This window comes from Heteronotia binoei, chromosome 11 (genome assembly GCF_032191835.1).
Source record: "Heteronotia binoei isolate CCM8104 ecotype False Entrance Well chromosome 11, APGP_CSIRO_Hbin_v1, whole genome shotgun sequence".
Classification (NCBI taxonomy): domain Eukaryota; kingdom Metazoa; phylum Chordata; class Lepidosauria; order Squamata; family Gekkonidae; genus Heteronotia; species Heteronotia binoei.
In genome coordinates, this window is record NC_083233.1 from 29,440,134 (window position 1) to 29,467,814 (window position 27,681).

A 27,681-nucleotide genomic window follows, 5' to 3' on the forward strand; every position below is an offset into this window, starting at 1 on the left:
TTTGTGTGAATCAGTGGCGGACTGCGTCTAAAAATATTGGTTGCCAGGAGACAAAGGGGGCCCACCCACAACTGTAAGGCTATCATTTAATTTTGATAAGAAATAAATAAAATTTTCAAAAAACGCATAAGTGAAAAAAGGTAGAATTAAAACTTTTGTGAAATTTTGTGATATATATATATATATATATATATATATATATATAAAACAGTGTACATCTATTGTAAATTTTACTAACAGTATGCAGTAGATATTAAATGTAAATACAGATTGAATTTTCTCCAGGGGAGCTGATCTCTGCCAGCTGGAGATCAGTTGTTAAAGCAGGAGATTTCCAGGCCCCACCTGGAGGCTGGCAACCCTAAATACAACATAAATTTTAGTTGCATTACAGTAATAATATTGGAATGTCTGTTATATTTTCAAGCTACTAAAAGGACATTAACGTTCTTAACATCTTGTCTAATGTTTAAGGGGGCCCACTTCATCAGGGGCCCACTTGCCATTGGGCAAGTTGACACCCTCGTCAGTCCGCCGCTGGTGTGAATATAAAATGGTTCTATCCACCCAACAGTCCTCAAGTTTCCACCTACTGGCTATTTCTCTGCTTAAGGTAGACTTCCTGGCATCTACCAAACCTATGCTTTTTTCAGCCGTAGTTCACATGCTACGGAGCTGCCATCCTGAGGAGGTGAGGGAAGCAGCATCTTTAGATTTTTTTGGTCTGAAATGCCAGGTCATTTTATTCTTTAGAGCTTTTAATGGGGTATGGGTTACAGACATTGGGGGTACCTAGGGCGTTTACTGTATTTTATATGTTTTCAAATTTGCAATGGTAAGCTGTCTTGAGCCACAAAAGAAAACTGGAGTATAAAATGTAATTATTAATTAATTAGTTCATTCAGTGAATTGTTAATTAAATATAAATTCTTCTACAAACCTGGTTACTATATCAAACATAGTTCCAGTGTATTACTGAAGCACATTTGGCAATCTTCAATAGTCATGTTGGCAGTGTTGTTGCATTAAGAAGAGCAAGTTGGAAATGTGATATAGTTGGAGTTGTTGTTCTGCAGTTGTTAGATAGCTTCATTGTAAAATTTCAATACCTATCCACAAGTGCATAAACTCTGTGCTCTGTGAGGAGGGGCTGTGGGTCAGTGATACAGCTTCTGATTGGCATGCAGAAGGTCTCAGATTCAGTCCTCAGCATCTCCCATTAAAGGATCTGGCTGTAGGTGACGTCGAAGACCTCTGCCTGAGACCTTGGGAAACCACTACCTGTCTGAGTAGACCATACTGATTTTGATGGACCAGGAGTCTGATTCAGTATAAGGCATCTTTATGTGTTCATGTGTGTATGTGTGTGCTGTTTTAGGTAAAATGCATTCAGGTTTTAATTCAGAATTCAAGTTGTATTCTTCTCTTGTCATACATACAAAGTATCTCCAACAAAATGTAGTCTAGCATTGGATTGCTTCTCCTTTTGATCATGACATTATTCATTTGACTTCAGCAACATTAAGGAAAAGATAACGAGATAATTGAGTTCCAAAGTCAATACTAAACTAATCCATAAATTGTGGATATTCCCCAACATCTTCTTTCCAGGAATCCAAAATTTCAACTTAATTAACTTCCCTAATTTGACTTAGTGACTGATAATCTGATTGCTTGTCTTCTATGGTAAAGTTTCAGGAGAGATGCAAATCATAGCATAGCATAGCATCTTAGAATTCATGGCATACTTGTTGGGGTCTAAAGGAATCCATCTGTATGAAGAGGGCATCTTGTGTACATGGGAGGGCTGTTTCTTTCTGGAAGGCTGAATGAGAAAAATGAAACTCAGTCTAAATATGTTGTTCTCTTTGTACAGCAGCTCACACTGGAGCTTGTACAATGTCATGTTCAAGCAGAAGCATGATGCCTGTGATGGGATCTATCTATTGTAGGCTAACCAAGGGGTGAACTCTTGTACGAGCAGGCATAAAACAGATTTTACTGCTATTTTTTTTTCTTTACAGGTCTACATGTACAATCAAACTGTAGTCATCTAGAAGTATAATTACAAGACTTTGTCAAATTTGATATTGGGAACAGAAGTGTTCTGTGATAATAACAACACAGAACTTCCATTTAGGGATGTTGTGATCTTTGACACAAATGAGTTTTAACAAGTACACGTATTATAATTGATGGCAGAAATTCAGGTGAGCCGATCCTGGGATTAGGTAATTGGTGCAGCAAGTTTCCCAAACCCCTTCTGAACTTTCTGCCAACAAGCAAAACTATCTGAGAAAAATTGCCTTGCAATTTATTTGCAGAATGCAAATAAAACAAAGAATGGATTTTTTAAAAAGCAAGGGATTGGGTCAAACACTCTGAAAGTAGAATGAATGGCAATTCTCTTTTCTGGACGTAAGAACAGGACTTACTTATGTGTGTGTGGGTGTAAAGCTTAGGTCTAAACTCTTGGGGCCCTCCCAGTTTGTGAAATGACAGCCCCCACAATAGAATGATGCTCTCTGGGACTAGAATGAGTGCTTTAGAACAAAAATGCTCCCTGGAAGTAGAATGAATAAACTGGCAACCTGGAAGGACTTGAGACCCCATGTAGTTCCATGGTTGGAGTGTAGGGTCTGGGCGGCCCAGGTTGCAATCTCCATTCAGCCATGGGATTTTGTGATAATGGCCCAATAACACACACTCAGCCTAATTTAAGGTAAATTGTCATTGTGAAATTGAAAGGGAGAAGGGATAATTTTATAAGCCACCTTGGGTTCTCATTGGGGAGAAGCTGGAGGGGGGGGGGGATTTCCAGGGCTGTTTTGTCCTCCCAAGCAAGTCTGTTCCAATGTAAGTCCTCTTCATTCAGTGAGCTTATTTTCAAGGGGGGAGAAGGTAGCAGCCTCATTCTACTTGTAGAAAACATTAGGCCCATTCCATATAGAGTCCACCCTCCTCCATAGCCAGGGTTGCTAATCACCAGGTGGGAGCTGGGGATCCTCCTGTTTGGAGGCCCTCCCCCACTTCAGGGTTATCAGAAAGCAGGGGGGGGAGGAAACTGTCTGCTGGGTACTCCATTATTCCCTATGGAGAACGATTCCAATAGGGTATAATGGAAAATTGGTCTATGGATATCTGGGGCTCTGGGGGGCTGTTTTTTGAGGTAGAGGCACCAAATTTGCAGTATAGCATCCAATGCCTCTTCTCAAAAGACCTTCCATGTTTCAAAAAGATTGGACTAGGGGGTCCAATTCTATGAGCCCCCAAAGAAGGTGCCCCTATCTATTATTTCCAATGGAGGGAAGGCGTGCAGTGCCTTTAAACATGATGGCCAGTGCTCCTTTTGGAGTTCAATTATGCTTGTCACAACCTTGCTCCTGGCTCCACCTCCAATGTCTCCTGGCTCTACCCCCAAAGTCCCCAGATATTTCTTGAATTGGACTTGACAATCCTATCCATAGCACCCATTTTCTCCAGGGGAACTCATCTCTGTAGTCTGGAGATGAATTGTAATTCTGGGAGATTCCCAGGCCCCACATGGAGGTTGGCACCCTATAAAAGCCATTAATGGGAACAGTGAAAGGCAGGCTCTGTTTTAAAATTGATTCAGTTGCAAGATATTTGTAATATATTTGGTTGTAGAGAAAAACAGAGAAAATATTTTGTACTGTATGTTTTAGTTGGGGGGTTTGGGGGGGGGGGGTTTCTATTTGTATTTGTTTTGGTTTTAGTTGTTTCAATTCAGTCAGGCAGTCAAAATCTTTATTGCCATAGATTTTTTTTTTAAAAACCCACACATCATAAAGACCACAAATTTTAAATATACAAAGACTGTCATCCCACCAGAGCTTTAACTTTATATTCACTAGCCCTCATAGTAATAGCGAGGAACCTCGCCACTGGAAAGGTAATATAGGGGTGAAGGTCTGTAGAAGGAAGGATACAAGTCTCTCTTCTGGGCAACTGTGCCTATTGATCAAAAGAGGGTTAATTAAGGCATCCCACATTTTGTCATAGAATCACAACCTAGCAAGATGCGAGTAATCAATGATGTTTCCTGCTACTACATAGAGTAGTAGCAGGAAACATCCAGGATAGGGAACATTCCAATAATCAATGATGTGCTTTTGCTTTGTTTTAATGGTTTTTAAGATGTGTTTTTATTATCAATGCTTTTAATCTGTTAGCTGCCTTGGTGGCCCTCATGAGGGCTGAAAGGTGGGGAATAAATGTTGTAAATATATCAGTCAAATAATATGTGAACTTCATGCTCAGAAGTTAATTTCTGAATTCCAGCTGTCTTGGGATCTTCCTGAATTCCAATTTTCCTTGCATGGCCCCCGTAAAACTGTTTTTCAAGGGAAATTAAATCCCAGCCTATGATGTCTCGTCTTTCAGTTACCTTTCGTATTTCCACAAGAATGACTATATAGTGGCATATGACTGATAGGTGCCCAGTGCACAAAGGGCAGTAAAGGCTGTCTTGATGTACTTGGGGTGTTCCCATAACATGACAATGCATTGTAAAAAGAGAGAGCAATAAGGAAGAAAATATTGAAAAGGAAACACACCACAGAAATAGAAAACCCATGGGGGGTTGCTTTGATTTAAGACAAGGCAAAACAAATTTACATATTATGTTTATTTTGGGGGGAAATAACTTCCTTTATCTCTTCCCCTTCTTTTTACTTGACTTTTTGCTAACCATGGATCAGCAGAAGAAGCATATATTTTGCAGATCTTGAGTCAATTTGGGATACACTTTCTAGGTAGGTGCACCCTGCTGTACAAGAGGGGAATAGCATCAGACTTTAGCCACTCAAGTTGCAGGCCCTTCTCATCCTTCAACTAGCGATGTGGCATTAGCAGCTAGGGTTGCCAGGTCCAACTCAGAAACTATCTGGGGACTTTGGGTGTGGACATGGGAGACTTTCCCATTCCCTAAAAATAAACATTAAAAATACAGCAGTGCAGTTCCCCGGAATTCAGTCTTCATTTCCTCCTCCTCTTTTTTTGCATTCAAATGGTTCCACAGCACTTGCACTTCCACTAAAATGACTCTCTCACACACACTCACAAAACATCCAAAATAAACTGTTTGCATGCCCACACTTTTGTGATCATGGGGTTTTTAAGGCAAGAGTTTAATGGGATGGTTTGCCACTGCCTTCCTCTGGCTGCATAGCCTGCCTGGATTTCCTTGGTGCATACTGTTGTTGTTATGTCAATAAAAGTTCTGTGACTGTGATTTCCTTGGTGGTCTCCCATCCAAATACTAACCCTACTTGGCTTCTGAGATCTGATGAAATCAGGCTAGCCTAGGCCATCCAAGCCACAGTTAATTTGTATAGTGATCTGCAGAAACTCTTAACAAACACTGAAAAGTTTTAAGACTTTATATGAATAAGTAACCTCCCACATATAACTATTTATTTTTTATTTATTTATTTATTTATTCTATGATTTGTATCCCGCCCTTCCCATAAAAATGGCTCAGGGCGGGATACAAATCAAACTAGTGGTCAGTTTTCCCTCTAAGTTGAGTTAGCATGAGCTAAAAGGTAAAGGTAGTCCCCGGTGCAAGCACCAGTCATTTCCGACTCTGGGGTGATGTTGCTTTCACAACATTTTCACGGCAGATTTTTTAACAGGGGGTTTTGCCATTGCCTTCCCCAGTCATCGACACTTCTCCCCAGCAAGCTGGGTACTCATTTTACCAACCTCAGAAGGATGGAAGGCTGAGTTGACCTGAACTGTCTACTTGAAACCAGCTTCCACTTGGATCGAACACAGATCGTGAGCAAAGAGCTAGCTCACAGATTTTTAGCCTCCAGCTCACACATTTTTGTCTTAGCTCAGGAAGGATGATCCCAGAGCACAATAATTTATGCAGTGGCTCACAACTTTAATTCCAGTAACTCACAAAGTAGATTTATGCTCACAAGACTCTGCAGCTTAGAGGGGACATTGCTGGTGGTCTATCTTGACCATCCCCTTTCGTAGCCTTCTCTTGGCAATCCAAATACTACTTAGTTCACTCATGCAATTTTAGTATGCCTTGGTACATTTCTTGGGAATTATTTCATTTTTTGGGTAGTAAATATTTGCTTTGGAGGGTTTTGCACATGCTTCTATTTATATCTGTTCATTATCTCCTTCCAGGAGAAATGGGGAGCCTACATTTGACTCTCATTTCACAAGCTACACACATCCTTGGATATAACAGATGGCTTTATCTGTTGATGATCCTCTCGCAAACACAGTTTGATGACTGAGAGCAGTAGGACTTTATTTGTCTTCTCATGCATCATTCACCATCAGCAATAAATTCTGGCGGACAAATCATCACTTCAGAAACACTTTGTGAAGCCCAGCCCATTAAATAGATTGACGCAGGTGTAGATGATTGGAATTTAGTAGTAAGCAATTACTGCAAATAAGATGGACTGCAAGTACGGCTTACTCAGCCTCACAGCTTTTGGCTCTGTAGCACCAACTCAAATGAAATTAAATTAACTTCTCTCCCCCTCCCCCCTTCCCTTGCAGACAGAAGCAGAGTAAGCGAATTTTGTCATTAAGGTCATGATATTTGTACATGGATCCTTCATTCTCATAAAATCTACCTGACTGTGAAACAGCTGCAATATGTGCTAGAGCGGACTGTACAATTGAAGCGTGCTTGGGAATCTCCTCAGTGGTTACAAGGCTTGTCAAAGGCAATAAGAATGGCCTTAGCTTGATCTAAAGATGCCTTTCCTCATGAATACGGCCTCTCACTGCCCACAAAGCATGAGAAGTTGTACACCCCAGAAGCCATCTTTCTTTCCAAAAGGAAAGTTGCTTTTCCTTACAGAAGAGCTATTTTATATCTACAGTATATCTGATGAAGTGTGCATGCCCACAAAAAGCTTATACCAAGAATTAAACTTAAAGGTGCCACTGGACTCAAACTTTGTTTGGTTGCTTCAGACCAACATGGCTACCCACCTGAATCTACCTTGACCTTTTTAAATGTAGATACCAGGGACTGAACATGGGACTTTTTACATGCCAAGTAGATGCTTCAACCAATGAGCCTTGGCCCTTCCTCTTCCTGTTGAAATGAGAATTTTCAGATGGAAATCACCAGGACTAGAAATCCAAAACCAGTAGGGTTGCCAATCCCCAGGTAGGGGCAGGGGATCCCCCGGTTTGGAGGCCCTCCCCCTACTTCAGGATCATTAGAAAGAGAGGGGAGGGGAGGGAAATGTCTGCTGGGAACTCTGTTATTCCCTATGGAGATTTTTTCCCATAGAAAATCATGGAGAATTGATCTGCGGGTATCTGGGGCTCTGGGGGGGGGACTGTTTTTTGGGGTAGAAGCACCAAATTTTCAGTACAGCATCTAGTGCCTTTTCTCAAAATACCCACCAAATTTCAAAAAGAATGGACCAGGGGGTCCAATTCTATGAGCCCCAAAAGAAGGTGCCCCTATCCTTCATTATTTCCTATGGAAGGAAGGAATTGAAAAGGTGTGCCGTCCCTTTAAATGTGATGGCCAGAACTCCCTTTGGAGTTCAATTATGCTTGTCACAGCCTTGATCTTGGCTCCACCCCTGATGTCTCCTGCTCCACCCCTAAAGTCTCCTGGCTCCACCCCCAAAGTCCCCAGATATTTCTTGAATTGGACTTGGCAACCCTAAAAACCAGCCTTCTTTAATTAAAGAACTTGTTCTACCTAACCTTGTTATCGTCTGTGCTTTGGGATGGGTTCTGCATTCTGCTGCAACAATGCTAGGCATCTTGACTTGCATCCCAAAGCTGATCTTCCCTCTCCCTCATTAAGCATCTCTGTTCAAGGGTTCATTCCCATTTATTTTGCTTAGAGACTATGGAGATATGACTTCAAAAATAGTCATACTGGGTTTTTTGTCCTGCTCATACACGCTTTTGGTTGTTAGCAAATGCTAATCTACGATGCCTTTTCTCTTCAAGCTCTATTGCCGACAGACACTGACCCTCAAAGGGCCCATCTACACTTTACAAATCTCAACTCCCTTGTTTAAAAAGTGGTTTGCCAGATGATTTTACTGCATTTTTCAGAAATAATTGGGCTCGGTGCCCTTGTATCTATTGCCTTCTTTCTCATCAGTAGTAAAGGGGGCCATAAATAATAGGGACATCTAGACATGAAAAACATTGTCCGCTCCATTTTTGCTCACTGCTACAATGTGTTTTGTCTGTTCTTTTTATTGGTTTGAGGTCTCTGCTTCCTATGAGTCTTATCTTCTTAATGGCAGTCATTTCGAATATGCACAGTATATTTTCTTGCTTCTGTGGATGACACTCGCTATCTCCATAATAATAATCATTTGGCCTCTGATTTAAACCACTCCAGCAGGACAACCCACTGTGAGAATCAACAGCTTGCTTCACTTCTAAAATTGCCTACTGCCCCATTGGTACATTGGGAGTTTTCTGCTGGCTCTGATTTCAGGAGGTCCTGGAAAAATGAAACTGAGGGTTGTTGAAAATAGTCCCCGCTGATCTGAGGCAATGTCTTCACAGTGGTCTCTGACAGGAATGATACCTCAAAGGAGACAGGAGAAATGTGAGAGCAAAGATAGGTAAAAAAAAAATGGCATGAATATGAGATGATGATGATTATTATTATAGAAGGTCCAGTGTTATTGCAAAGTACTGCTTATAGGAAAGTTACAGAAATGTTGTGACAACTTTGGATCAGTTAAAAAGAGGAAAGATAGGTAAAAAAATGGCATAAATATGAGATGATGATTATTATTATTATAGAAGGTCCAGTGTTATTGCAAAGTACTGCTTATAGGAAAGTTACAGAAACGTTGTGACAACTTTGGATCAGTTAAAAAGTTCAAGTTTGTTTTACAGTTTCTCCCCATTAGATTGCAGTTAGCCTTTTTCCCTGAATGTATTTACAAAATGTGCTAGAAATACAAGTTGGGACCCAGTGATGTACAAGCAGAAACATAAATGGTCTTAGTGCAGCTCTACTTGCACAAGTTCTTGGGCTACACCTAGTACTTTCATCCCTCTAAGAAAATAAGAGAAGCCATGTTGGATCAGGCCAATGGCCCATCCAGTCCAACACTCTGTGTTACATAGTAGCCGAAAAAAAATGTGTGTATACTGATGGACATCTGCTCCATATTTTTATCCAATCCCCTCTTGAAGCTGGCTATGCTTGTAGCCGCCACCACCTCCTGTGGCAGTGAATTCCACATGCTAATCTCCCTTTGGGTGAAGAAGTACTTCCTTTTATCCGTTTTAACCTGACTGCTCAGCAATTCATTGAATGCCCACGAGTTCTTGTATTGTGAGAAAGGGAGAAAAGGACTTCTTTCTCTACTTTCTCCATCCCATGCATTATCTTGTAAACCTCTATCATGTCACCCCGCAGACGACGTTTCTCCAAGCTAAAGAGCCCCAAGCGTTTCAACCTTTCTTCATAGGGAAAGTGTTCCAACCCTTTAATCATTCTAGTTGCCCTTTTCTGGACTTTCTCCAATGCTATAATATCCTTTTTGAGGTGCAGCGACCAGAACTGCACACAGTACTCCGAATGAGAACGCACCATTGATTTATACAGGGGCATTATGACACTGGCTGATTTGTTTTCAATTCCCTTCCTAATAATTCCCAGCATGGTGTTGGCCTTTTTTATTGCAATTGCACACTGTCTTGACATTTTCAGTGAGTTATCTACCATGATCCCAAGATCTCTCTCTTGGTCAGTCTCTGTCAGTTCACTCCCCATCAACTTGTATTTGTAGCTGGGATTCTTGGCCCCAATGTGCATTACTTTGCACTTGGCCACAATGAACCTCATCTGCCACGTTGATGCCCACTCACCCAGCCTCAACAGATCCCTTTGGAGTGCCTCTCAGTCCCCTCTGGTTCTCACCACCCTGAACAATTTAGTGTCATCTGTAAACTTGGCCACTTCACTGCTCACTCCCAACTCCAAATCATTTATGAACAAGTTAAAGAGCATGGAACGCAGTACTGAGCCCTGCGGCACCCCACTGCTTACCGTCCTCCACTATGAAGACTGCCCATTTATACTCACTCTCTGCTTCCTATTAATTAGCCAGTTTTTGATCCACAAGAGGGCCTGTCCTTTTACTCCATGACTCTCGAGCTTTCTAAGGAGCCTTTGATGAGGAACTTTATCAAAAGCTTTCTGGAAGTCAAGGTAAACAACATCTATTGGGTCTCCTTTGTCCACATGTTTGTTCACCCCCTCAAAGAAATGTAACAGGTTAGTTAGACAAGATCTTCCCTTACAGAACCCATGCTGAGTCTTCCTCAATAACCCATGCTCATCAATGTGCCTACTCATTCTGTCCTTGATAATGGTTTCTACCAACTTTCCCGGTATTGAAGTCAGACTGACTGGCCTGTAATTTCCCGGATCTCATCTGGAACCCTTTTTTAAGATGAGGGTGACATTTGCTACCTTCCAGTCCTCAGGAACAGAGGCAGATTTCAATGAAAGATTACAGATTTTTGTCAGAAGATCCACAAGTCCAACTTTGAGTTCTTTCAGAACTCTTGAGTGTATGCCATCCGGACCTAGTGACTTATTAGTTTTTAATTCGTCTATCAGTTGTAGGACCTCCTCTCTTGTCACCTCAATCTGACTCAGGTCTTTCAACACCCCTTGCAAAATTAGTGGTTCTGGAGCACGCAAGCACTTCTCATCTTCCACAGTGAAGATGGAGGCAAAAAATGCATTCAGCTTCTCAGCCATTTCCCTATCCTTCTTCAGTAATCCTTTTACCCCTTGGTCATCCAAAGGCCCCACTGCCTCCCTGGCTGGTTTCCTGCTTCTAATATATTTGAAGAAATTTTTATTGTTGGTCTTTATTTATTTAATAGTATTTAATAGTGCCAAGAAATTGGTTGCACAAATGTGTTGGGAAAATGGTTCAGGATACACTAAGCCAAAACAGATAGTGTGGTTTTTGTTTTCCTTCCATACTTCTGGTTGCATATGGACTCAAGCACACGTGGAACTCTCCAGCTGGATCCAAGCTATGTCATTAAAATAGGTGCCTGTTTTTACACAAAATAGAGTATTTAATGCATATATATTGGATAACTGATGGGGAAGTGCCGCAAACAAAAAAAAGAAAATTTCAGCAAATCAGCAAAATGAAAAATGGTCTTTCCATACACCCAAAGGGTAAAAAAAAAAAAACCCAAATGAATGTCCAACTATCCTGGATTGCCCAGCTTTTTAAGGTGATAAATGTAATATATGACACAATTTTCAAAATGCAACATACTCAAAGTTTTTACCCTCATTTCCCTCAGAATTTGCCCAGAGAGTGTAGTGTAGTGGTGTGGTGGTCAAGAATGGTAGAGATTCTCCACTCTTCCAAAGGAAGCCTGCTGGTTGACCTTGGACCAGTCGCAGTTCTCTCAGAACTCTCTCAGCCCCACCTACCTCACAAGATGCCTGTTGTGGTGAGAGGAAGGGAAGGTGATTATAAGCCACTTTGAGAATCCTTAGGGTAGGGGAAAGTAGGGAATAAAAACCTACTCTTCTTCTTCTAGTTGAGGTATCTGAGTACTAGTTTATGGGAGATTGTTTCATTTCTTCCATTGATTCTAAAAGGGACTGTTTCATTATTTGGTTGTTTCACATGGTTTTCTCTCATTATTGTTGTTTCATTTTCATAGTTCCATTTCATTATTATTCCCATTCAAATGGAAGACACCCATCTCCCCTTTTCAGGTGTCTATACCTTCACTGTTTTCCACCCAAATTAGACAAACTTAAAAGGGATTGTAGAGGTCCCCTAACATTCACACTTCCCAATTGCGGGCAGATTGAGTAAAGGGATCCTTTTTGAGGCAATTAAATGTAGCCATGCTTAACATTAAAGCCTAAGGAAGAATTGGCAGGAAAGGTTCCAAACACAGAATCACACACACAGCAGCCACTTAGCTTGAAGAACAATATCATGAGGTGGACTAGCAAGGTGAGGGCATCTGGTGGCTGAAGGAGGCAAGGCATCTGCATAGGTGAGCAACTACAGCAGGACCTTGAGGTAGATTTTCTTGGAGAAGGTTTAAGACTTGGAGAGAAATGTGCAAATATGGGGGTTCAAACGCACAAGTGCAGGCCTTGGGAAAAGACAGGAAGTTCCACCTCACATCCTTCAGATCTGGAATAATTTACCCATGTATGTAATCCTTGGGGTTACCACTTGCAATCAAGAAACCCCAGAGGGTTTCTCTTCCCTCCCATTAAGGAACACTATGCTCTCTGTATGCCTTTTATTAGGAAAATACGGCCTGTCTTGGAAAAGTGAAACCAGTAGAGTCAGAGAAAAGCAAAATCACAATAATTAAAGAGAACAAAATGAAAGACACCCCCCCCCCCCATTATAAGCTGTTTAAGCAGGGAATTTGTTTCATGGTCATATTAATTATGATAACTATGAAATACCCCATTTTCATAATTATTGCAATTAACAGCAAAAGAAATACATGGGTCTACTGAGTAGCTATCCAAACCAGAAGGGTGGCTGGAACTAAAAAGGATTTTAAAATCAGCTGCAATTTATTCCCTGGTGCATCAGAATTATCTGCATTTTCAGCTCCTCCTCTAGCCCATGAGTAAGGCAGACATGGTGTAATTCCTGGTTCCCATGTTGTTATGATGGCACAGGGCTTTAAGGATAACTCTCAATGGATCAAGGTTGGGGGGGGGGTCAAAGTGCATCATAGCCACAACTAACCGCTCAAGTAGTTATGACCAGGACTTTTTTTAGCAGGAACGCACAGGAACATAGTTCTGGCTGCTTGGCATCAGGGGGTGTGGCCTAATATGCAAATAAGTTCCTGCTGAGCCTTTCTACAAAAAAGCCCTTTGTGAAACAATTGTGACATCAAGAGGTGTGACCTAATATGCAAATGAGTTCCTGCTGGGCCTTTTCTACCAAAAAAGCCCTGGTGATGACCAAATGCCCCCTATTTCATTTCTTTTTATATCCTGTTATATTTTTCTCAGTGGCTCTGATTCTCTGCTTTTTTAAAAAAATAATAATGTTGATTTGTTTACATACTTGCAGACATTTTACATTCAAGTTATACCTGTAGTATATGTTATGTGTACATTTAATACACTTATTGCTTTTATAGATGCACAAATAATATTGGAAAATGTCAGTATTTTATGGGAAGTAATTTGGTGCAAAGAGAGAGAAAATGGTGTGAAAATAAGGAATAATTGGTTCAGGTTGCACAAGGGAGAAGCGGAAAATGAAATGGGGACTTTCCGGATGAAATGGCTGTGATAAGAAATTCAGAATCATTCCTACTTTCCAATAAGTTGCTTATTTGAAGATTTGACAAATGTCTAGTGAATGAAGTGACTGAAATTCTGATATGTCATGATATAGACATGATTTGTTAACGTCAAAATACTTCAATATGTATGTCAAATGCTCAGTTTGAGTTGGAGGTGGGGACCAAGTATCATGTACCAAACTACACACTATACTGGGAGTCATGAAGACTCTGACATCATTCAATCTATTATTGGCCCTCCTAGAAACTTGTGGCCATATAATGCATAGGATGGGGTCCCCAACTTTTTTGAGCCTGCAGGCACTTTTGGGATTCTGACACAGCATGGTGGGTTCCATCACAATATGGTTGCCATAAAATGGCTGCTACAGGAGGTACAAGCCACTACAAAATGATTGCCCCACCTTACTTTCAGCAAAGATCCATGTGCTGTGGTGGCAGCTGCTGATGAAGCAACATTTTTTTTAAATCTGCACAGCCCCTTGACTCTGCCCAGTTTCTAAAAGCACTTGACAGGCACTGAAAAGTTGTTGATGGCACCATGGAGCCCACCATGGGCACCAAGTTGGGAACCCTGCCATAGAATATAGGGGGAAAGAGCACTGGGTCTGTACATTAATGAACACCTAATCCCAAAATAGCACTTGTCAATATTAGATCTGTTAGTGAGGCCCTTCTCAGATTACCATCTCCAATTTAGAAGCCACTAAGAGCAAGAACTTTTCCGGAATAGCCCTCAAGCTGTTAAGCATCATCATCCCAACCCTTGTCTCTAATTTTGAGGCAGGTGAAGACTTTTTTTAGTTCCATCAGGATGTTGGCAGTGAAGTGTGATCATACGTTTTTGGTGTTTAGAGGCTGTTTGTGATAGATTTTACTTTCATTTCATTAACTGTTTTGGAAGCAATTAACATTAGTGATGCTATGATTCTTGCTAATAACTTGCTCAACAAGCAAATGTTGCTTGCAATACTCATTTCTCAATCCAGCCACTTGCCCCTACTTTTAATCTGCTCACAAATTTACAATTTAAAAAGATCTTTATTTGGAGTGTGCCTGAGCAATTGGTGGTATTCGTTATTGTATGAGGCAGATGGCAGGTAGCTTTCATTTGTGCATACTCAGAATCATAGGACGAGGCACTGTGAAACATGATATACTCTGACAGTCACACAGTTGTATAGGTAAATCTTCAAAGAGCACCATAGTTGCCAAGCTGGAGTGCAAGAACATGCATGCACAAAGCATTTATGATCCAATTTGGAGCAATTTAGAATATAAAAAACTCACACCTTTTGAGTGGGTGAGGATGTTGTTTGCAAAGATTTGAGCAGGGAAATTGTAGTTTCATCACAAACCAATCAATAACAGTTGAAATGTCATAGGAATGTATCATAAATAAACAGGTGAAGTGTTTGGGCACACTCAGTGAAATTTTCCTTTGCTTTAAACAGCTAGCAGTTAATAAACCTCCACCCCCTCAAGAAAGGAGAAAAGATGTTTCAGGTCATAATCTTGCAGTCTTCTTGTTCATAGGTTGGAACATCTCCCCCTACACACACCTTTTGCAGCAGAGAATTTAATAACAAGCATCCTGTTAGACAAACTTGAAAATCTGCATTATTCTGTTTCATTTTGATTGTAGTTTTACTTTGGCCCAATATGCCTGAAGGGTTAATGTTTCTTCCTGGCTAGGCTGTTAGTACTAGCAGCAGAAGCAGCTCCAGATTAGCCTTAGTTTTCATCACCTAACTCCCCTCTTCATCAAAGGAGAGGAGGGCAACTGGGGACATCCTAAAGAAGGGGGCCTTGGATTGGAACCATTCTGTCTGACTTTTTGAAAAATGAGTGTGGGGGTCTTTTTAGCAGAGAGTATGAGGTTTCCACAGACTTTGAAATCATGGTTCTGTAAGAATCAATTGAGACCAACAAGATTTCCAGGGCAGAAGCTTTCCAGAGTCAAAGCTCCCTTCGTCAAATACTAAACTGTCACAAGCCTCAAATCTTGTTTGGCTAGAGACTCATGGCTTCTAATGAAGATGATAGATGTGCCCCCCCCTTTTCCCCTCAGTCACACATACCTGCACACACAGCTGAGGAACAAAGAGTAAAATTTATGGAATATGATGTGGGGTTGGTGTTTTTTGTTTTGTTTGTTTTGGGTGTGGCTTTTGAAACATGGTGCTGTTTCTTTCTTCTAAGTGCATTTGAACAATATGATAGAACAGGCTTCTAAGCATCTAGTCATTGGTAATGAAAACTTCAGTTACAATCATTGTAACATTCATTAAGTTCAGATTTTCCATTGTTCTGTCCCTCATGGCTCCTTTCATTGATGTGCTTCTCTGAAAGTGAAACATCCCACATCAAACCAGCACATCTTGTTGGATTCAACCCCAACCCCCAGTCTGAGAGTACTGACATGGAAGGAGCACATTATTTTTAACCATCCTCCCCCCACATACACACACACGCACACATTGAGCTTTTCTCAGGCACTGTACAGGTTTCTATATGCAGATGTATTTTTTTTTTCATTTTTTACCATGATTCTTGCTGCTTCCCCCAAGCACTGCATTTCTATGTAAATGAGTATGTGTTTCTTGCTTTATAGGCTCATTATTAAAATGCTGTGATTTTTATAGATAAGTAAAAAGAAAACGTTCTGTGAAACGGGAAATAAATTGAGGCCAATATCCACTCTCCAAAGCAAAGAGCAATATATTTAAGTTCAAGGACTGTTTCTCAAACCAATCTGCCCATCAATCATTTTTTTTTCCCAGACTCTCCCCCAATTTGCTTCATTTGGATAGGGTCTTCTCTGGGGAGGGTCCTTCATTGTACAATGCTCTTCCTGGATTGGCACATTTGATGCATACAGTATTGAAACTTATCACTAGGTCAAAAATTAAAAATTCATCTAAGATTTTTAAAAGTTGCTCTGTTTTAATAGTTGTTATTTGTTATGCTGCTACCTGTGGGACTAATTTCATCATTACAGTCGATTTTATGACTGATCAACTTAATAGCAGATTTTTTTCAGGTTCCATAAAAATCCCTGAGATTTATGGATGTTTAAGTAAGGTGATTTAGCATGCCTGGACATGGGGGTGGGGGGTGGGGTTTGCTACATTGCTCTAGATGTGTTTGTGTGTCTCAATGAATGAGTTGCTTCTCTTTGTCTCAACCTGGGAGCTCCTTTTGACTCCTCCATCTCTTCCTGTGCTCTTTTTTGCAATATACTCATTTGACATTTCTTTACCACATGCAATACCACAACTGAGTAACTCTGCGTTATTAACTAATACATATCCCTAGTAATGAAGAAGTATAAATATCTGATACTTTAAAAAAACACACACAAAACTTTAATTTATGCTTGTGCAAGAACACTTCCAAAAGCCCCGTGGTGCAGTGTGGTAAAGCTGCAGTGCTGCAGTCCAAGCACTTTGCTCAGGACCTGATTTCAATCCTGGTGGAAGCTGGGTTCAGGTAGCCGGCTCAAGATTGACTCAGCCTTCCATCCTTCTGAGGTCGGTAAAATGAGTACCCAGCTTGCTGGGGGTAAAATGTAGATGACTGGGGAAGGCAATGGCAAACCATCCCATAAAAAGTCTGCTGTGAAAACATCGTGATGCAATGTCACCCCAGAGTCAGAAACGACTGGTGCTTGCACAGAGGACTACCTTTACCTTCCACCAATGAATGATGGAAGCAAATTTTGCTAGTTATCTCTCTCACTCCAGACAGCCATATTTTAAGAAGGGTTGCTCCAGGGGGAGTCCCTGACCCCTGGGAACAGGATTTGTGGGACTGAAGTGGGCTGCAGAAGAGGAGACAAAGAAATTCAGTTCTTCTCACTGAAGTCCGCTTGCACTACTTGGATATGTAATACAATGCTTCCAGATCATGAATTAAATTCTGAATGAGGATTTTCAAATATCTGTTTCTTCATGCTTTTTAATTTTTACAAGAAAGACCATTTCCATCTCACCTATTTTCATTTCCCAATTACTATTTTAACCTATTTTCAGTATATTTTGCAACTACTTCCCCTGCAAAAATTTTTACACAATGTACCTGCTGTTTGTATGCAATTAAAACAAAAACACCAGTTTAACAACAATTTGCCTCTTAAATTTTATGAATACAATTGGTAAAATTTGGCCTCAACTGGCCAGCGGACATGTGGCCAGTGACTGTGCAGCCAGAGAGCCATCTTTGCCTCCCTCAAAGGAAAGAGGAAGGTAGGCAGGGACCAACCTGGTCCTTTGCCCAGAGGTGGAGCCTGCTGGGGTAGCAGCAGCTCCTTCCCACTATTCTGCCAGTCTCTGTCTTTCGATTGCCCCCTCCCCCTGATTGCTATGGAGGCATTTGCTGGTTGCCTTATTTTAGGGAGCTAGGTAGGAATTTTTTGATCCTCACCTGACTGGCTCAAAGGTTGGGGCGCTTTTTCTCCTACCCTGCATAACATGTCAGTGGATTGTGGAATTGGCTTAGGGGAGAAACTTTAAATAGACTGGTCACTTTAGTTTACAGGATTTTTTGGGGTATTGATGTTATGCAGCTAGGAGAAGACCAGATAGCACTCTTGTTTTGGGGTTTGGGGTCTGGCTCAATCTTTGCTTGGGTTGTGCAACTCTGGGTGGGAGAATGTAGACTGCCTTTGAGTTTACCTGGAGGGTCCTTCCATTAAGTTGTACAGCTTATGGATAGACCTTCTGGGCTTTGTCCATTTGCTATGCTGGCCTGACTCAACTTACAGCAGGTAGCTCCAGCCAGGGGCAGGGTCACTCACTCATAAAATGGTGGGGGAGGGGTCTGTTGAGAACCCTGGCTCTGACTAGGCCAAAGTTTAGTTGACCCTTGCCATTTAATGTTTGTGTTAAATAAAGCGGCTCTTAGTTTCATCCAATTCCTTTGTGTCTGGCTCTTTATTCTGACGTGGGGGGCAAAAGGATGGGTATGTTTTTGTTTTGAAAGAGAAACTATAAAGGAAACCTGATCTGTTACATCAAACAGTTCATTAGATTTGGGAGCATTGCTAGCACAGACAGATAAATTTCCTTAAAATTCAAAATGGTGTTCCACTGAATTTTTTTTAGGTGATATCATGTAAAATGAAGTGTTTATTCATGCAGCTTAAGCTTAGATATCACTGCCCCAAAAAATTGTGATGATGGCATATATAAATGAAAAATGCTCCTTGATTTTGAAGCTGCAGTTTTAGCTCAATTTTTGCATGTGTAATTGAACCAAGAGTCTTATTTTGTGCCATGTTCTATATCTTTTTGCTAAATGTTTGCCATTTGAATTTATGCCATTTTAAAATGTAATAGCTGTGTAAATTCCATGTAAGTAGCATACATATATCTAGGCATAAAATGGAAAAAAAAACAGTTTGGGAACATCTGCAGTAAAAATAGATTAAAGCCAATGGTTTAAAATAACAGCATATGAAAAGGAAAAAGAAGTGAAAGAAGGTCATATAGTTTGGATACAATCTTTTTTTTTTCCTGTGGATGAAAAAGGTAAGATAGAGTCCTCTTTGATCACCCAAAAGACTGTGCTGGTAATCATGGGACAAAACCCATATGAGACAGGAGCTGAAAAAGCTAGATTGACTGAAGAAAGCTGCTAGGATCCAACCCTATGTTTACTTCCCTAGCATATACTATTTCAGCTAAACTGGGCATTCATTCGTTCGTTTAGAATGCTTGCAGTTCACTAATCAATCCCAGGACCTCTAGAACAACTGAATAAAATACTAAATTGAAATTATACAATAAAATAAAATCATCAAAATTACCAATACTTTAAATACCAAAAAAAGCCAATGACAAGCTAGACAAATCATCACAGCAATTGAAACAGATGTCCTGCTTATCAAGTCTGAAGAAATATCGAATATATGTCAGTTCTGAATAAACAAACAAATGGATCTCTCAAATGATGAAACCAAAAAGATAAAAGGCAGTTTATTCTGGCCATGCAGGAATCATTAGGCAGGGCCAGATCGGGGGGTGGGGGGGAGAGGGGGGGTGCTTGCCCCGGGCGCCGATGGAGGGGGGGCACCAAATTGGGTATGGAGTCCATTGTATTCTATGGGACCATAATATACAATGGCCCCAAAAGGAGCGTCATTTTTAAATTTTGCTCCCCCTCAAAAAACATGTAGATCCGGTCCTGTCATTAGGAGATAGTTTCCTGATAAATTTTCTGGAAACCATGTGATAGATAATTTGAAGATTGCTTTTCAGGTGAAAATTTTAGACATTTTGATGGAAACAAAAGTTTTCTTTATGATTAACAACATTTCTCATGGGAGAAGGGATTTGTTAGTACTTTGCTTGTGCTCTCATGTCATCACCAGAAGCTTTCTTTTGAAGTGTTGTGAATACTCCCTCTAAGCTGTGGAATCTTGTGAGCAAAAAAATTTCTACTTTGTGAGCTACGGGCATTAAAGTTTTGGGCTACTGCATAAATTAGTTTGCTCTGGGGCCATTTTTCCTGACAAAAATGTGTGAGCCAGAGGCTAAAAAACCCTGTGAGCTAGTTCACACTAATTCACCCTAGAGGGAACAATGGTGGGCACATGAGATAAGGTCTTCTGGATGGTGGCACTAAGAATTCCTTTCCAAGAGAAGCTCATTTGGCTCTCAACAACATGGGCAACTTGCACTAGAACTGGCTACTCCAGGGAAAATTCCCATCTCACAAAAATCGGGAGGCATTCCTAAGTCAGGCTTGCTATCACACAAACTAAATATTAAACTTTCCAATGCAATATTTCCAGTGCACTGCCTTTCCAATGCCAGTTCACACAATAAAATCCATTTGGATTGAAAGTGCATGATTTAATGTGTGCAATCACAGCCTCACCCACTTTAAGAGAGAAGCCCCAAATGGCTTCAAAAACAGAGGGAAGGGCCTTCTGTGCTCCCTTCTATCAGACCTATTACTGTATAAACAATCTCAGATAAGTGGGATGTATAATTCGATGACAAGCACAAAGTAACCCAAGACTGGCCCAAAAGAAACAAACAAGTGAATGCTAATATTTTCTGCGATTTACTGATGAGTAACTTAACTCTTCACCTCAGGCACTGTTGAAGCCACATTGCTTCCCCCTGTCGCATTAGGAACTAATTTGACAGTTGCTGGAGGCAAAGCTGCAATATGAGTCAAGTTGTCAAATGTCCTTTGTCCTCACAAATGCAAAATCTTTAAGCCAAATTTTTTTAACACAATTGCATTTTCATTTTGAATTATTGTTCGTTTTGCCTGTTGAGATGACACTTTTTTCCCTAATCCCCTTGTGCATCTCCCTTGAAATGGCCTGCCAGTTACCACTGGGGGGTGGGGAGGAAGACAAGAACATGACCGATCAGTTGTTCTTGGAATTAACTGCATAAAAACTGGGGCGAGCCTGAGGAAGCAAATGAGATTTTTTCTCTCTCTCCAAGAGAAGTGATGTGACGTTGAGTTTCCTGGGAAGAGGCTACAGCTCAGTGGTAGAACACAAGCTTTGTACGCATAAAATCCCAGGTTCAATCCCTTGACTCTCACATTGGGAAAGACCTTAGAGAGCCACTGCAAGCCCCATGTAGCAATAGACAACTGATAGTGCTTTTGTAGATCCGTTGGGTTAGAACCAGTTATGCATGAACAGAAAGGAAAATGTACTTAATGCAGTTCAGTTTGCTTGAGTAGTAATGAAATGACATTGCGTTTTAATGAAACAGGAGCATATGGACTGATAGCATGTGCAACAGATACTTTACATGATTTTGTTTCATTTCAGTGTCAGGAAAAAAAATTGTGCTACATCTTCTGCACACTGAAAAGATAATGTTGGTACAATTGCTTTCAATGAACAGTGAAAGTATAATGTTAACACACCCATGTGTCCTTGAGGATATCTTCCATGTTAACATTTCCATGCATACCCTGAGAGGAATTCAACCCATTGACTTCAAGAGACTCAGAAGGTGGTAATTCTGCTTAGGATTACAATAAAAAACAGGCCAACTTTCTGAGTTTATATAGGTGCCATTTGTTCATATTCACAACCTCTTATGATATTATTCTTTTCCAGGAGTTCCTGTAACAGGATCTCAAAACAGAAGGAGGTAACTATTATCTATCTAATCCTTGTTACCAGTGTTCTCCATTATCTTGTACCTGGGCATTTAAAGGATGCTGATTTCCTCAGTACTTCCAAACCTTCCTGACTTTACAGCCCCTCCTTTCCATCATATCCACTATACCTTAACAGGCGGTCTTCCAGTTCCTAAGCATCTCTGCCACATATGCCTCATAGCGCTCTGGCTTTGTGAAAGACCGTTGGTATGAGTTTCTATCCAGAGTCTCATAAGAGTGGTCTGTGGCCATCCATTTTCAAACTGGGCTGTTCCATTCCAAATATTTATTGAATCATTTTTATCTCTATTTCTCCTTTAAAAACCCTTACCATAAATAAGCAATCATATAATTGTTCTTTCCGAGTTGGTGTTTCAGTTCAGTTTATTGGCTAATATTTTTTTTTTTTTTACACTGGGGTAAAATAGTATTGCTCTTTATATAACACTGGAAAAAATTAATCTAACCAGTTCAAAAGACAAGGACTGTGGAACACAAATGGATCAATTTTTGATTTAAATAATACAATAGATTTTCTTTATTTTTCTGAGTGTACTTCAATGAAAGTAATTAGATTTTGTTAAAAAAAAATCCTGAAAGGGATTTAACAATTTATAGCCTTGAACTCCTTCTGATCTTTGTACTGTAGCTGCATACCAAGTGAGAAGATTCTTTCTATAGAAGATTCTTTATTGTCCTTGCCTCTTAAATGTTTTGGTCAGCAAAGAATTGTCTTTCTGAAGGTTGCCTGTGTTGTGGAATGTGTGTACTCTAAATAGCAATCCCCAGAGGAAATCTCTTGTCCCACTGCTTTCCTTAGAACTACAAATTTGGGGTAGTTTTTATTATAGTTATTGGTTAATATATAGGGCTTTTTTGTAGCAAAAGCCCAGCAGGAATTTGTTTGCATATTAGGTCACACCCCCTGACATCATAATTGTTTCACATAGGTCTTTTTTGTAGAAAAATCCCAGAAGGAACTCATTTGCATATTAGGCCACACCCTTTGACACCAAGCCATCCGGAACTGTGTTCCAGTGTGTTCCTTTCACTAACTGCAAATTCTTTTATTGGAAGAAAACACATTCCACTGGAGGAAGTATTCCTTCTGTCTGAGGAAGACTCCTCCTTTTAAAGGTCTAAGTCTTTATCTAGGGACTTCATGTGCAAAAGGCAATGGGGAGAAATCATAACTCTAAGGGTGAAACTAATGCTGAAACTTCTGCAACTTTAGGACATGGTAGTCTTTCCTAACGAAACATACTAAGTACCAAGTGTAAGGAATAGGAACTGTGTTGTTCTCACCTTTTCTTTGTTCTTTGCTCGTACTTGAACAGTCTTTGTGTATTCTTTCTATTCATTTATTAAATGTACTTATATTTTGATTGTTTTAAGCCTGAACTCTCTAACTACACCATATCTCATTTTTAAAAAAAAAAAAATTACTCAAAACATTTATTAGACACTTTTATCCCTTGTGGAAAATGCTTCACCTCTGTTTTCCTGATGTGATTCTTGCCACAAGGCTCCTGTAAGAGAGGAAAGTGTGTAATTTCTCCTTCTTGCAGATGAAGGGGGGCTAAGAAGTAATGTATCACACTTCAAAGAACCATAAGTGTTTTCAATGGCAATTAACTAAAAGGAAACTATAAATAGGGGTGCACATAGGGTTGCCAGGTTCAATTCAAGAAATATCTGGGGACTTTGGGGTTGGAGCCAGGAAACATTGGGGTACAGCCAGGAGCAAGGTTGTGACAAGCATAACTGAAATCCAAACGGAATTCTGGCCATCCCATTTAAAGGGACTGCACACCTTTTAAATGCCTTCCCTCCACTGGAAATAATGAAGGATAGGGTCACCTTCTTTTGGGGCTCACAGAATTGGACCCCCTGGCTCAATCTTTTTGAAACTTGGAGAGTATTTTGAGGAGAGGTATCATATACACGGCTGCAAATTTGGTTCCTCCATCAAAAAAACCCAGTCTTCACAAAGCCCCAGATAACTGCAATTTAATTATTTATGATAACCTATGAGAATCGGTCTCCCATAAGGAATATGGAGTGCCCAGCAGACATTTTCCTTCTCTCCCCCCCACCCCGGCTTTCTGATGCTCCTGAAGGGGAGGAAGGCCTACAAACGGAGGGATTCCCTGCCTGCATCTGGGGATTGGCAACCCTAGATGCACATGAATACCACAAAGTAAAAATTGTCACAAATTTTGCCCTGCTTGTGGTTTGTGAATTGAAGTTCATGTTGGATCTACCATCCTAACCATGAATGAACTTTTAAAGTAGTTTACGATGGTTCATGGCAGTTTGTGGACAGAGCAGAAAGCACACTGTTTTCTGTTCCCACCCAAAGCTGCAAAAACAGCTAAGTGGTGGGAAGCAGCCTGCTCCTCCCCCCTCAGTTGTTTTGAACCGTTTTCTGCAGTCCCTTTAAAGTGCAGAAGACAGCCCAAAATAGCTGACCAGTGAAGAGCTGGTTGCACCCCATTGGTCAGCTGTTTTTCAGGTTTCCTGCAAACCCTGTTTAAAGGGACAGTGGTCCCTTGCAAAGGAGTTTGAAGGGTCACAAACTGATTTGGTTTGCAAATGAACCTGCCAGTTCCATTCACAGTTTGGTTTGTGGTTCACCCACAAACCACAAACCAAAATGAAATGCAGTTTCCCATTTTGTAGAAACAGATTTAGAAGGTTCTAAAGGCATGTTGTGTGTGGGTGGGGACTCATGCCACTTTAATCTTTTCCTCTATATTCTACAAGTCTATTTTTAAATCAACACTGGCTAGCTTTCCAGTAGTGTTTTTTGTACTGTTGTGAGGGTTTCTTTGATATGCAGTAAGCCACCTAGAGGCCCTCAGAAGAAAGAAGGGGTTTTAATATTTTAAATAAATCCTCCAATGAGCACAACAAATGGAAAGAAAGATGACCTTCATCAAAGAGGACAGGGGAAGAGAGCCATCACACTATCTCTACCAATCTACACAAGGGCACAGTGGAGTTAGCAGATATGGTACAGAAAGCACAGTTCTGTGTTTTAGCTCTGATTTTTCTGTGCCTCAAACCCCAAAAAGCCTTTCTGCTCTGTAGGAGACAAGGCCAGTGGCTTATCTTTTCTACAGCATTATCTGAAAGATTACATCTAATCTTTTTTTTTCTGTGGGCCAGAAACAATAAAAAGTTATACAAAGGTACCTTCAAAGAAATGAATAATGTGCAGAATCAATAGGAAAGCTTTGATAAACTGCTGAACAATCATATCCTAAAGCATCAATTAAATTTTCCTGAATGTCTGTCTTATCTGGTCATCTCCTTTCAAAAATGTGTGTCCGATTGCTGTGTCTACTGAAGTAACTTTTAGTATAATGCCAGTAAAGATCACTCAGCCGTGACAAATGCTAAGTTTCCTCCTGTGTCAATCAAAGACTTCCTTTCCCCACTTCCAGACACATTTTGACATCAAAGTCATTGCTCCTGCACCCCAGATTGAAGACACACTAACTGTAGATTAAACTAGGGTTATTAATGACTGTTCTCCATAGAACAAATCAATTAATTTTAAAATATGTAAGGCTACTTTAAAATTGAACTGTATTAGCATTATATTGTGTGGTGTTTTGGCGATCTTTGAGTTGTGTTTGCATGGATATTGTAGTTTAGTGAACCTTTGTGTTGGGTTAAAAAGGTTGAGAAAGTCTAACAAGCCTTTGTACTTTACAGAATATTTTATAGAGGACAAACTTAGAATTTTAGTGTGGGTTAAAAGCAACCCTGCTAGGTTCCAGGATTCTGGTCAACATGACCCTGGCTGGAAACTCAGCAGGTTTTGCTTTGTTTATCTCAGACTGCACAGAAACCATGAAGAGTGCAGCCAAAACTAATTTTATCCTGCTCCCCCATCTTCACTCATAGGGTTTGGCTGGTAGGTATGGGTACAAACTGGGAAAATGTGGACCACAAACTGAACTGAACCAGGAGGTTTGTTCACAAACCTAACCAGTTCATGGTTCGTGGCCCCACATACCCTGTTGAAAGGGACTGCAGTTTCTTTAAACAGGGTTTGTAGAAAGACCAAAAACACAGGGTGGGTTGCAACAAAGCATAGAGATATAATCCAATTTATAAAACTTTACAACCAAACATTGAACAACAGTAAAGTAACGTCAATAAATAACAATTCTTATCAGTGACAACAACAAATAAGCAATAACAACAGTTGATGGCATCATCCAACCAAGGTCAGTATTGTCTCAGATGGCAGCAGCTCTCCAGAATCTCGGATGGATATCGCTCACAATACTCCCTCTAAGCTGTGGAGTCTTGTGAGCAAAAAATTCTACTTTGTGAGCTGTTGGCATTAAAGTTGTGAGGTACTGTACAGATTAGTTTCCTCTGGGGCCATTTTTCCTAAGACAAAAATGTGTGAGCCAGAGGCTAAAAAAATGTGAGCTAACTGACACTAACTCCTTTTAGAGGGAACACTTGTCTCTCACATCACCTGAGCCTTTTAACTGGAGATGCCAGGATTGAAACTGGGACTATATGCATGCCAAGTAGATGTTATACCATTGAGCCACAGACCCTCATTCTGAACTTGGTGGCCAGTTTTCAAATATTTTATTATGAGCTGTGCCTTCAAAAGAAAGCAATTATTTCCAATGAAAAGAAGTGAGAAGAGCTGGAGTAGTCCACTTATTACATGGGCCAGGATATTCAGTTTCCCTTCATGTTTGGTGCTGCAACTCCCATTACCATCCTGAAGCTGTTGGCCTACTTTGAGACCACTAGCTTCATTTGCTGAGGATTTATACATGCCACAGATTCTTTTATTATTATAGATTCATTTATGTTGGTGTGAGGAGGAAAGGAAAGGTCCCCTGTGCAAGCACCAGTTGTTTCTGACTCTGGGATGACATTGCTTTCACAATGTTTTCATGGCAGACTTTTTACGGGGTGGTTTGCCATTCCCTTCCCCAGTCATCTACACTTTCCCCCCAGCAAGCTGGGTACTCGTTTTACCGACCTCAGAAGGATGGAAGGCTGAGTCAACCTTGAGCCGGCTACCTTAGAACCCAGCTACTGCCAGGGATCAAACTCAGGTCGTGAGCAGAGCTTAAGACTGCAGTACTTGGTATGAGGAAGAAGCCCATATATGCTTCTCCATTTTAGTTTGGTATCCAATAACATCCCTCTCATGAGGAGCACCATTTTTTAGGTCAATTTAGCAAATCCTTTTCTGCTTGCACTGGTCCCAAGCAGGTAACAAGTAGTGTGCAAGTAAGATTTTATCCTTTCCGGAGATCTTTAGTGAAAAATTCCCCATATTACTTTCCCATACTAGTCTCCACCCTCCAGTCAGAATGATGGCCCCTGTGACTCTGCTTCAGTTTTAAGTGGAGGAGCTATAGCTGGGGTTGCCAGTCTCCAGGTGGGCAAACAAAAAACCTCTGGAGGTAAGCATGACTGAGTTTTTTGCCAGCTATAGAATTGTGGAGACCTTCTGGTACCTTGGAAACTAAATAGAATTGAGCATCAGATTAATTTCTGGGTTTCTTACTAAAACTCAAACCTGAAGAAATGGATGTATGAAACAGGAATTACACGTTAACAATCCTGTCACAATCTACAATTTTTGGGATTTGAAGACATATTTGTTCTACTGGGAACCATACCCGTGTGAGACATTTCTATGAGACATCTGATTTATTAAAGAATTTGATATACATTATGAACATTACAGTCTAGTAATTTGGATCGCATATACCTCCAGAGGTTTTTGGTTTGCCTATTGTTCATGAGACTTTGTGTGAAAAAGACCCCTAATTTCAGAACATCGTAGCCACCCGTTTGGTTGCCAGGGTGCCTGGAGACTCAGCTCACACACATCTGCCAGGAAAATGTGGGTTTTGTCTACCAGACTGTAAGGGACTTATGTGAGTACTAACAGCCACAACGTTGCAGCAGCACTCCGTGTCTCTGGAAGAGTGCTAACCAGGAGGAAAGATAGGTTTCTAGTCGCTCCATGCGCTCACCATCTTGGCCGTTGCAGCGGAAGAAGTTGCACCACCAGGAACTGTCCAGGCAAGAGGATTCCAGCCTTGACCATAGAATCCATATGGGAAGGCTAACATCACCAGCAACTACGTATCTTCCTGCAGTGCCAGACTCCATTACAGCGAAACGGGAGGCTCA